We start from the raw sequence: 12,218 nt of genomic DNA on the forward strand, positions 1-12,218 counted from the left end.
AAAACTGTGCTGCCCTGATAGACCCAAGGGAGCCCTACAAAGTGACATCAGCAAGTTGGACTGGTGAGTTTTCTTTCCCAGGGAAAATGGCCAAAGGATGTGCCCAGGGGCCCCTGGCACTAGGATGGGGCCTGAATGCAAATAACCCTTATATCGAAGGATGGTTCGCAGACCAAAATTGTCCCCTCCTCAAATTTCTGCTTCTAAGATAGACCCAAGGGAGCCCTACAAACTGACATCAGCAACCTGGACTGGTGAGTTTTCTTTCCCAGCCAAAATGGCCAAAGGATGTGCCCAGGGGCCCAAAGCACTGGGCTGGGGCCTGAATGCAAAAAATCCGTATATCGAAGGATGGATCGCAGACCGAAGTTCTCCCCTCCTCAACGTTGTGCTGCCCTGATAGACCCAAGGGAGCCCTACAAACTGACATCAGCAACCTGGACTGGTGAGTTTTCTTTCCCAGGGAAAATGGCCAAAGGATGTGCCCAGGGGCCCCAAGCACAGGGCTGGGACCTGACTGCAGGGAATCCTTATATCGAAGTTTGGACCCCCAACCGAAGTTGTCCCCTCCTCAAAGTTGTGCTGCCCTGATAGACCCAAGGGAGCCCTACAAACTGACATCAGCAACCTGGACTGGTGAATTTTCTTTCCCAGGGAAAATGGCCAAAGGATGTGCCCAGGGGCCCCTGGCACTGGGCTGGGGCCTGAATGCAAAAAATCCTTATATCGAAGGATGGACCCCAGACCGAAGTTGTCCCCTCCTCAAAGTTGTGCTGCCCTGATAGACCCAAGGGAGCCCTACAAACTGACATCAGCAACCTGGACTGGTGAGTTTTCTTTCCCAGGGAAAATGGCCAAAGGATGTGCCCAGGGGCCCCAGGCACTGGGCTCGGACCTGACTGCAAAAAATCCTTATATCGAAGGATGGATCGCAGACCGAAGTTGTCCCCTCCTCAAAATTGTGCTGCCCTGATAGACCCAAGGGAGCCCTACAAAGTGACATCAGCAAGTTGGACTGGTGAGTTTTCTTTCCCAGGGAAAATGGCCAAAGGATGTGCCCAGGGGCCCCAGGCACTAGGATGGGGCCTGAATGCAAATAACCCTTATATCGAAGGATGGTTCGCAGACCAAAATTGTCCCCTCCTCAAATTTCTGCTTCTAAGATAGACCCAAGGGAGCCCTACAAACTGACATCAGCAACCTGGACTGGTGAGTTTTCTTTCCCAGCCAAAATGGCCAAAGGATGTGCCCAGGGGCCCAAAGCACTGGGCTGGGGCCTGAATGCAAAAAATCCGTATATCGAAGGATGGATCGCAGACCGAAGTTCTCCCCTCCTCAACGTTGTGCTGCCCTGATAGACCCAAGGGAGCCCTACAAACTGACATCAGCAACCTGGACTGGTGAGTTTTCTTTCCCAGGGAAAATGGCCAAAGGATGTGCCCAGGGGCCCCAAGCACAGGGCTGGGACCTGACTGCAGGGAATCCTTATATCGAAGTTTGGACCCCCAACCGAAGTTGTCCCCTCCTCAAAGTTGTGCTGCCCTGATAGACCCAAGGGAGCCCTACAAACTGACATCAGCAACCTGGACTGGTGAATTTTCTTTCCCAGGGAAAATGGCCAAAGGATGTGCCCAGGGGCCCCTGGCACTGGGCTCGGAACCTGAATGCAAAAAATCCTTATATCGAAGGATGGACCCCAGACCGAAGTTGTCCCCTCCTCAAAGTTGTGCTGCCCTGATAGACCCAAGGGAGCCCTACAAACTGACATCAGCAACCTGGACTGGTGAGTTTTCTTTCCCAGGGAAAATGGCCAAAGGATGTGCCCAGGGGCCCCAGGCACTGGGCTCGGACCTGACTGCAAAAAATCCTTATATCGAAGGATGGATCGCAGACCGAAGTTGTCCCCTCCTCAAAATTGTGCTGCCCTGATAGACCCAAGGGAGCCCTACAAAGTGACATCAGCAAGTTGGACTGGTGAGTTTTCTTTCCCAGGGAAAATGGCCAAAGGATGTGCCCAGGGGCCCCTGGCACTAGGATGGGGCCTGAATGCAAATAACCCTTATATCGAAGGACGGTTCGCAGACCAAAATTGTCCCCTCCTCAAATTTCTGCTTCTAAGATAGACCCAAGGGAGCCCTACAAACTGACATCAGCAACCTGGACTGGTGAGTTTTCTTTCCCAGGGAAAATGGCCAAAGGATGTGCCCAGGGGCCCAAAGCACTGGGCTGGGGCCTGAATGCAAATAATCCTTATATCGAAGGATGGATCGCAGAATGAAGTTGTCCCAATCTCATACTTGTGTTGCCCTGATAGACCCAAGGGAGCCCTACAAAGTGACATCAGCAACCTGGACTGGTGAGTTTTCTTTCCCAGGGAAAATGGCCAAAGGATGTGCCCAGGGGCCCCAAGCACAGGGCTGGGACCTGACTGCAGGGAATCCTTATATCGAAGTTTGGACCCCCAACCGAAGTTGTCCCCTCCTCAAAGTTGTGCTGCCCTGATAGACCCAAGGGAGCCCTACAAACTGACATCAGTAACCTGGACTGGTGAATTTTCTTTCCCAGGGAAAAAGGCCAAAGGATGTGCCCAGGGGCCCCTGGCCCTGGGCTCGGACCTGACTGCAGAAAATCCTTATATCGAAGGATGGACCCCCAACCGAAGTTGTCCCCTCCTCAAAGTTGTGCTGCCCTGATAGACCCAAGGGAGCCCTACAAATTGACATCAACAACTTGGACTGGTGAGTTTTCTTTCCCAGGGAAAATGGCCAAAGCATGTGCCCAGGGGCCCCAAGCACAGGGCTGGGGCCTGACTGCAAAAAATCCTTATATCGAAGGATGGACCCCAGACCGAAGTTGTCCCCTCCTCAAAGTTGTGCTGCCCTGATAGACCCAAGGGAGCCCTACAAACTGACATCAGCAACCTGGACTGGTGAGTTTTCTTTCCCAGGGAAAATGGCCAAAGGATGTGTCCAGGGGCCCCTGGCACTGGGCTGGGGCCTGACGGCGAAGAATCCGTATATCGAAGAATGGATCGCAGACCGAAGTTGTCCCCTCCTCAAAGTTGTGCTGCCCTGATAGACCCAAGGGAGCCCTACAAACTGACATCAGCAACCTGGACTGGTGAGTTTTCTTTCCCAGGGAAAATGGCTAAAGCATGTGCCCAGGGGCCCCTGACCCCAGGGCTGGGGCCTGACTGCGAAGAATCCATATATCGAAGAATGGATCGCAGACCGAAGTTGTCCCCTCCTCAAAGTTGTGCTGCCCTGATAGACCCAAGGGAGCCCTACAAACTGACATCAGCAACCTGGACTGGAGAATTTCCTTTCCCAGGGAAAATGGCCAAAGGATGTGCCCAGGGGCCCCAGGCACTGGGCTCGAACCTGAATGCAAAAAATCCTTATATCGAAGGATGGACCCCCAACCGAAGTTGTCCCCTCCTCAAAGTTGTGTTGCCCTGATAGACCCAAGGGAGCCCTACAAACTGACATCAGCAACCTGGACTGGTGAGTTTTCTTTCCCAGGGAAAATGGCCAAAGGATGTGCCCAGGGGCCCCAGGCACAGGGCTGGGACCTGAATGGAAAAAATCCTTATATCGAAGGATGGATCGCAGACCGAAGTTTTCCCCCCCTCAAATTTCTGCTTCCCAGATAGACCCAAGGGAGCCCTACAAACTGACATCAGCAACCTGGACTGGTGAGTTTTCTTTCCCAGGGAAAATGGCCAAAGGATGTGCCCAGGGGCCCCTGGCACTGGGCTGGGGCCTGAATGCAAATAATCCTTATATCGAAGTTGGGATCGCAGACCAAAGTTGTCCCCTCCTCAAATTTCTGCTTCCCAGATAGACCCAAGGGAGCCCTACAAAGTGACATCAGGAACCTGGACGGGTGAGTTTTCTTTCCCAGGGAAAATGGCCAAAGGATGTGCCCAGGGGCCCCAAGCACAGGGCTGGGACCTGACTGCAGGGAATCCTTATATCGAAGTTTGGACCCCCAACTGAAGTTGTCCCCTCCTCAAAGTTGTGCTGCCCTGATAGACCCAAGGGAGCCCTACAAACTGACATCAGCAACCTGGACTGGTGAATTTTCTTTCCCAGGGAAAATGGCCAAAGGATGTGCACAGGGGCCCCTGGCCCTGGCCTCGGACCTGAATTCAAAGAATCCTTATATCGAAGGATGGACCCCAGACCGAAGTTGTCCCCTCCTCATAGTTGTGCTGCCCTGATAGACCCAAGGGAGCCCTACAAAGTGACATCAGGAACCTGGACTGGTGAGTTTTCTTTCCCAGGGAAAATGGCCAAAGGATGTGCCCAGGGGCCCCAAGCACAGGGCTGGGACCTGACTGCAAAAAATCCTTATATCGAAGGATGGATCGCAGACCGAAGTTGTCCCCTCCTCAAATTTCTGTTTCCCAGATAGACCCAAGGGAGCCCTACAAACTGACATCAGCAACCTGGACTGGTGAGTTTTCTTTCCCAGGGAAAATGGCCAAAGGATGTGCCTAGGGGCCCCTGGCACAGGGATGGGGCCTGAATGCAAATAATCCTTATATCGAAGGATGGTTCGCAGACCAAAATTGTCCCATCCTCAAATTTCTGATTCCCAGATAGACCCAAGGGAGCCCTACAAACTGACATCAGCAACCTGGACTGGTGAGTTTTCTTTCCCAGGGAAAATGGCCAAAGGATGTGCCCAGGGGCCCCTGGCACTGGGCTGGGGCCTGAATGCAAAAAATCCTTATATCAAAGGATGGACCCCAGACCGATGTTGTCCCCTCCTCAAAGTTGTGCTGCCCTGAGAGACCCAAGGGAGCCCTACAAACTGACATGAGCAACATGGACTGGTGAGTTTTCTTTCCCAGGGAAAATGGCCAAAGGATGTGCCCAGGGGCCCCTGGCACTTGGGGGGGCCTGACTGCAAAGTATCCTTATATCGAAGGATGGACCCCAGACTGAAGTTGTCCCCTCCTCAAAGTTGTGCTGCCCTGATAGACCCAAGGGAGCCCTACAAACTGACATCAGCAACCTGGACTGGTGAGTTTTCTTTCCCAGGGAAAATGGCCAAAGGATGTGCCCAGGGGCCCCAAGCACAGGGCTGGGACCTGACTGCAAAAAATCCTTATATCGAAGGATGGATCGCAGACCGAAGTTGTCCCCTCCTCAAATTTCTGTTTCCCAGATAGACCCAAGGGAGCCCTACAAACTGACATCAGCAACCTGGACTGGTGAGTTTTCTTTCCCAGGGAAAATGGCCAAAGGATGTGCCTAGGGGCCCCTGGCACAGGGATGGGGCCTGAATGCAAATAATCCTTATATCGAAGGATGGTTCGCAGACCAAAATTGTCCCATCCTCAAATTTCTGATTCCCAGATAGACCCAAGGGAGCCCTACAAACTGACATCAGCAACCTGGACTGGTGAGTTTTCTTTCCCAGGGAAAATGGCCAAAGCATGTGCCCAGGGGCCCCAAGCACAGGGCTGGGACCTGACTGCAGAGAATCCTTATATCGAAGGATGGAGCCCAGACCGAAGTTGTCCCCTCCTCATAGTTGTGCTGCCCTGATAGACCCAAGGGAGCCCTACAAACTGACATCAGCAACCTGGACTGGTGAGTTTTCTTTCCCAGGGAAAATGGCCAAAGCATGTGTCCAGGGGCCCCTGGCACTGGGCTGGGACCTGAATGCAAAAAATCCTTATATCAAAGGATGGACCCCAGACCGAAGTTGTCCCCTCCTCAAAGTTGTGCTGCCCTGATAAACCCAAAGGAGCCCTACAAACTGACATCAGCAACATGGACTGGTGAGTTTTCTTTCCCAGGGAAAATGGCCAAAGGATGTGCCCAGGGGCCCCAAGCACAGGGCTGGGACCTGACTGCAAAAAATCCTTATATCGAAGGATGGATCGCAGACCGAAGTTGTCCCCTCCTCAAATTTCTGTTTCCCAGATAGACCCAAGGGAGCCCTACAAACTGACATCAGCAACATGGACTGGTGAGTTTTCTTTCCCAGGGAAAATGGCCAAAGCATGTGCCCTGGGGCCCCAAGCACAGGGCTGGGACCTGACTGCAGAGAATCCTTATATCGAAGGATGGAGCCCAGACCGAAGTTGTCCCCTCCTCATAGTTGTGCTGCCCTGATAGACCCAAGGGAGCCCTACAAACTGACATCAGCAACCTGGACTGGTGAGTTTTCTTTCCCAGGGAAAATGGCCAAAGCATGTGCCCAGGGGCCCCTGGCACTGGGCTGGGGCCTGAATGCAAAAAATCCTTATATCAAAGGATGGACCCCAGACCGATGTTGTCCCCTCCTCAAAGTTGTGCTGCCCTGAGAGACCCAAGGGAGCCCTACAAACTGACATCAGCAACATGGACTGGTGAGTTTTCTTTCCCAGGGAAAATGGCCAAAGGATGTGCCCAGGGGCCCCTGGCACTTGGGGGGGCCTGACTGCAAAGTATCCTTATATCGAAGGATGGACCCCAGACTGAAGTTGTCCCCTCCTCAAAGTTGTGCTGCCCTGATAGACCCAAGGGAGCCCTACAAACTGACATCAGCAACCTGGACTGGTGAGTTTTCTTTCCCAGGGAAAATGGCCAAAGGATGTGCCCAGGGGCCCCAGGCACTGGGCTCAGTCCTGACTGCAAAAAATCCTTATATCGAAGGATGGATCGCAGACCGAAGTTGTCCCCTCCTCAAAGTTGTGCTGCCCTGATAGACCCAAGGGAGCCCTACAAAGTGACATCAGCAAGTTGGACTGGTGAGTTTTCTTTCCCAGGGAAAATGGCCAAAGGATGTGCCCAGGGGCCCCAAGCACTGGGCTGGGGCCTGAATGCAAATAATCCTTATATCGAAGGATGGATCGCAGACTGAAGTTGTCCCCATCTCATACTTGTGCTGCCCTGATAGACCCAAGGGAGCCCTACAAACTGACATCAGCAACCTGGACTGGTGAGTTTTCTTTCCCAGGGAAAATGGCCAAAGGATGTGCCCAGGGGCCCCAAGCACAGGGCTGGGACCTGACTGCAGAGAATCCTTATATCGAAGTTTGGACCCCCAACCGAAGTTGTCCCCTCCTCAAAGTTGTGCTGCCCTGATAGACCCAAGGGAGCCCTACAAACTGACATCAGTAACCTGGACTGGTGAATTTTCTTTCCCAGGGAAAATGGCCAAAGGATGTGCCCAGGGGCCCCAAGCACAGGGCTGGGGCCTGACTGCAAAAAATCCTTATATCGAAGGATGGATCGCAGACCGAAGTTTTCCCCCAATCAAATTTCTTCTTCCCAGATAGACCCAAGGGAGCCCTACAAACTGACATCAGCAACCTGGACTGGTGAATTTTCTTTCCATGGGAAAATGGCCAAAGGATGTGCCCAGGGGCCCCTGGCACTGGGCTGGGGCCTGAATGCAAAAAATCCTTATATCGAATGATGGACCCCAGATCGAAGTTGTCCCCTCCTCAAAGTTGTGCTGCCCTGATAGACCCAAGGGAGCCCTACAAACTGACATCAGCAACCTGGACTGGTGAGTTTTCTTTCCCAGGGAAAATGGCCAAAGGATGTGCCCAGGGGCCCCAGGCACTGGGCTCGGACCTGAATGCAAAAAATCCTTATATCGAAGGATGGACCCCAGACCGAAGTTGTCCCCTCCTCAAAGTTGTGCTGCCCTGATAGACCCAAGGGAGCCCTACAAACTGACATCAGCAAGTTGGACTGGTGAGTTTTCTTTCCCAGGGAAAATGGCCAAAGGATGTGCCCAGGGGCCCCTGGCACTGGGATGGGGCCTGAATGCAAATAACCCTTATATCGAAGGATGGTTCGCAGACCAAAATTGTCCCCTCCTCAAATTTCTGCTTCCCAGATAGACCCAAGGGAGCCCTACAAAGTGACATCAGCAACCTGGACTGGTGAGTTTTCTTTCCCAGCCAAAATGGCCAAAGGATGTGCCCAGGGGCCCAAAGCACTGGGCTGGGGCCTGAATGCAAATAATCCTTATATCAAAGGATGGACCCCAGACCGATGTTGTCCCCTCCTCAAAGTTGTGCTGCCCTGAGAGACCCAAGGGAGCCCTACAAACTGACATCAGCAACATGGACTGGTGAGTTTTCTTTCCCAGGGAAAATGGCCAAAGGATGTGCCCAGGGGCCCCTGGCACTTGGGGGGGCCTGACTGCAAAGTATCCTTATATCGAAGGATGGACCCCAGACTGAAGTTGTCCCCTCCTCAAAGTTGTGCTGCCCTGATAGACCCAAGGGAGCCCTACAAACTGACATCAGCAACCTGGACTGGTGAGTTTTCTTTCCCAGGGAAAATGGCCAAAGGATGTGCCCAGGGGCCCCAGGCACTGGGCTCAGTCCTGACTGCAAAAAATCCTTATATCGAAGGATGGATCGCAGACCGAAGTTGTCCCCTCCTCAAAGTTGTGCTGCCCTGATAGACCCAAGGGAGCCCTACAAAGTGACATCAGCAAGTTGGACTGGTGAGTTTTCTTTCCCAGGGAAAATGGCCAAAGGATGTGCCCAGGGGCCCCAAGCACTGGGCTGGGGCCTGAATGCAAATAATCCTTATATCGAAGGATGGATCGCAGACTGAAGTTGTCCCCATCTCATACTTGTGCTGCCCTGATAGACCCAAGGGAGCCCTACAAACTGACATCAGCAACCTGGACTGGTGAGTTTTCTTTCCCAGGGAAAATGGCCAAAGGATGTGCCCAGGGGCCCCAAGCACAGGGCTGGGACCTGACTGCAGAGAATCCTTATATCGAAGTTTGGACCCCCAACCGAAGTTGTCCCCTCCTCAAAGTTGTGCTGCCCTGATAGACCCAAGGGAGCCCTACAAACTGACATCAGTAACCTGGACTGGTGAATTTTCTTTCCCAGGGAAAATGGCCAAAGGATGTGCCCAGGGGCCCCAAGCACAGGGCTGGGGCCTGACTGCAAAAAATCCTTATATCGAAGGATGGATCGCAGACCGAAGTTTTCCCCCCCTCAAATTTCTTCTTCCCAGATAGACCCAAGGGAGCCCTACAAACTGACATCAGCAACCTGGACTGGTGAATTTTCTATCCCAGGGAAAATGGCCAAAGGATGTGCCCAGGGGCCCCTGGCACTGGGCTGGGGCCTGAATGCAAAAAATCCTTATATCGAAGGATGGACCCCAGATCGAAGTTGTCCCCTCCTCAAAGTTGTGTTGCCCTGATAGACCCAAGGGAGCCCTACAAAGTGACATCAGCAACCTGGACTGGTGAGTTTTCTTTCCCAGCCAAAATGGCCAAAGGATGTGCCCAGGGGCCCAAAGCACTGGGCTGGGGCCTGAATGCAAATAATCCTTATATCGAAGGATGGATCGCAGACTGAAGTTGTCCCCATCTCATACTTGTGTTGCCCTGATAGACCCAAGGGAGCCCTACAAACTGACATCAGCAACCTGGACTGGTGAGTTTTCTTTCCCAGGGAAAATGGCCAAAGGATGTGCCCAGGGGCCCCAAGCACAGGGCTGGGACCTGACTGCAGAGAATCCTTATATCGAAGTTTGGACCCCCAACCGAAGTTGTCCCCTCCTCAAAGTTGTGCTGCCCTGATAGACCCAAGGGAGCCCTACGAATTGACATCAGCAACTTGGACTGGTGAATTTTCTTTCCCAGGGAAAATGGCCAAAGCATGTGCCCAGGGGCCTCAAGCACAGGGCTGGGGCCTGACGGCAAAAAATCCTTATATCGAAGGATGGACCCCAGACCGAAGTTGTCCCCTCCTCAAAGTTGTGCTGCCCTGATAGACCCAAGGGAGCCCTACAAACTGACATCAGCAACCTGGACTGGTGAGTTTTCTTTCCCTGGGAAAATGGCCAAAGCATGTGCCCAGGGGCCCCAGGCACAGGGCTGGGACCTGAATGGAAAAAATCCTTATATCGAAGGATGGATCGCAGACCGAAGTTTTCCCCCCCTCAAATTTCTGCTTCCCAGATAGACCCAAGGGAGCCCTACAAACTGACATCAGCAACCTGGACTGGTGAGTTTTCTTTCCCAGGGAAAATGGCCAAAGGATGTGCCCAGGGGCCCCTGGCACTGGGCTGGGGCCTGAATGCAAATAATCCTTATATCGAAGTTGGGATCGCAGACCAAAGTTGTCCCCTCCTCAAATTTCTGCTTCCCAGATAGACCCAAGGGAGCCCTACAAACTGACATCAGGAACCTGGACTGGTGAGTTTTCTTTCCCAGGGAAAATGGCCAAAGGATGTGCCCAGGGGCCCCAAGCACAGGGCTGGGACCTGACTGCAGGGAATCCTTATATCGAAGTTTGGACCCCCAACCGAAGTTGTCCCCTCCTCAAAGTTGTGCTGCCCTGATAGACCCAAGGGAGCCCTACAAACTGACATCAGCAACCTGGACTGGTGAATTTTCTTTCCCAGGGAAAATGGCCAAAGGATGTGCCCAGGGGCCCCTGGCACTGGCCTCGGACCTGACTTCAAAGAATCCTTATATCGAAGGATGGACCCCAGACCGAAGTTGTCCCCTCCTCATAGTTGTGCTGCTCTGATAGACCCAAGGGAGCCCTACAAACTGACATCAGCAACCTGGACTGGTGAGTTTTCTTTCCCAGGGAAAATGGCCAAAGGATGAGCCCAGGGGCCCCAGGCACAGGGCTGGGACCTGAATGCAAAAAATCCTTATATCGAAGGATGGACCCCAGACAGACGTTGTCCCCTCCTCAAACTTGTGCTGCCCTGATAGACCCAAGGGAGCCCTACAAACTGACATCAGCAACCTGGACTGGTGAGTTTTCTTTCCCAGGGAAAATGGCCAAAGGATGTGCCCAGGGGCCCCTGGCCCTGGGCTGGGGCCTGATTTCTAAGAATCCCTATATCGAAGGATGGTTCGCAGACCAAAATTGTCCCCTCCTCAAATTTCTGCTTCCCAGATAGACCCAAGGGAGCCCTAAAAAGTGACATCAGCAACCTGGACTGGTGAGTTTTCTTTCCCAGGGAAAATGGCCAAAGGATGTGCCCAGGGGCCCCAGGCACTGGGCTCGGACCTGAATGCAAAAAATCCTTATATCGAAGGATGGACCCCAGACCGAAATTGTCCCCTCCTCAAAGTTGTGCTGCCCTGATAGACCCAAGGGAGCCCTACAAACTGACATCAGCAACCTGGACTGGTGAGTTTTCTTTCCCAGGGAAAATGGCCAAAGGATGTGCCCAGGGGCCCCTGGCACTGGGCTGGGACCTGATTTCAAAAAATCCTTATATCGAAGGATGGATCGCAGTCCGAAGTTGTCCCCTCCTCAAAGTTGTGCTGCCCTGATAGACCCAAGGGAGCCCTACAAAGTGACATCAGCAAGTTGGACTGGTGAGTTTTCTTTCCCAGGGAAAATGGCCAAAGGATGTGCCCAGGGGCCCCAAGCACTGGGCTGGGGCCTGAATGCAAATAATCCTTATATCGAAGGATGGATCGCAGACTGAAGTTGTCCCCATCTCATACTTGTGTTGCCCTGATAGACCCAAGGGAGCCCTACAAACTGACATCAGCAACCTGGACTGGTGAGTTTTCTTTCCCAGGGAAAATGGCCAAAGGATGTGCCCAGGGGCCCCAAGCACAGGGCTGGTACCTGACTGCAGAGAATCCTTATATCGAAGTTTGGACCCCCAACCTAAGTTGTCCCCTCCTCAAAGTTGTGCTGCCCTGATAGACCCAAGGGAGCCCTACAAACTGACATCAGTAGCCTGGACTGGTGAATTTTCTTTCCCAGGGAAAATGGCCAAAGGATGTGCCCAGGGGCCCCAAGCACAGGGCTGGGGCCTGACTGCAAAAAATCCTTATATCGAAGGATGGATCGCAGACCGAAGTTTTCCCCCCCTCAAATTTCTTCTTCCCAGATAGACCCAAGGGAGCCCTACAAACTGACATCAGCAACATGGACTGGTGAGTTTTCTTTCCCAGGGAAAATGGCCAAAGGATGTGCCCAGGGGCCCCTGGCACTGGCCTGGGGCCTGAATGCAAATAATCCTTATATCGAAGTTGGGATCACAGACCAAAGTTGTCCCCTCCTCAAAATTCTGCTTCCCAGATAGACCCAAGGGAGCCCTACAAAGTGACATCAGGAACCTGGACTGGTGAGTTTTCTTTCCCAGGGAAAATGGCCAAAGGATGTGCCCAGGGGCCCCAAGCACAGGGCTGGGACCTGACTGCAAGGAATCCTTATATCGAAGTTTGGACCCCCAACCGAAGTTGTCCCC

Source organism: Lonchura striata, chromosome 12, assembly GCF_046129695.1.
Source record: "Lonchura striata isolate bLonStr1 chromosome 12, bLonStr1.mat, whole genome shotgun sequence".
Classification (NCBI taxonomy): domain Eukaryota; kingdom Metazoa; phylum Chordata; class Aves; order Passeriformes; family Estrildidae; genus Lonchura; species Lonchura striata.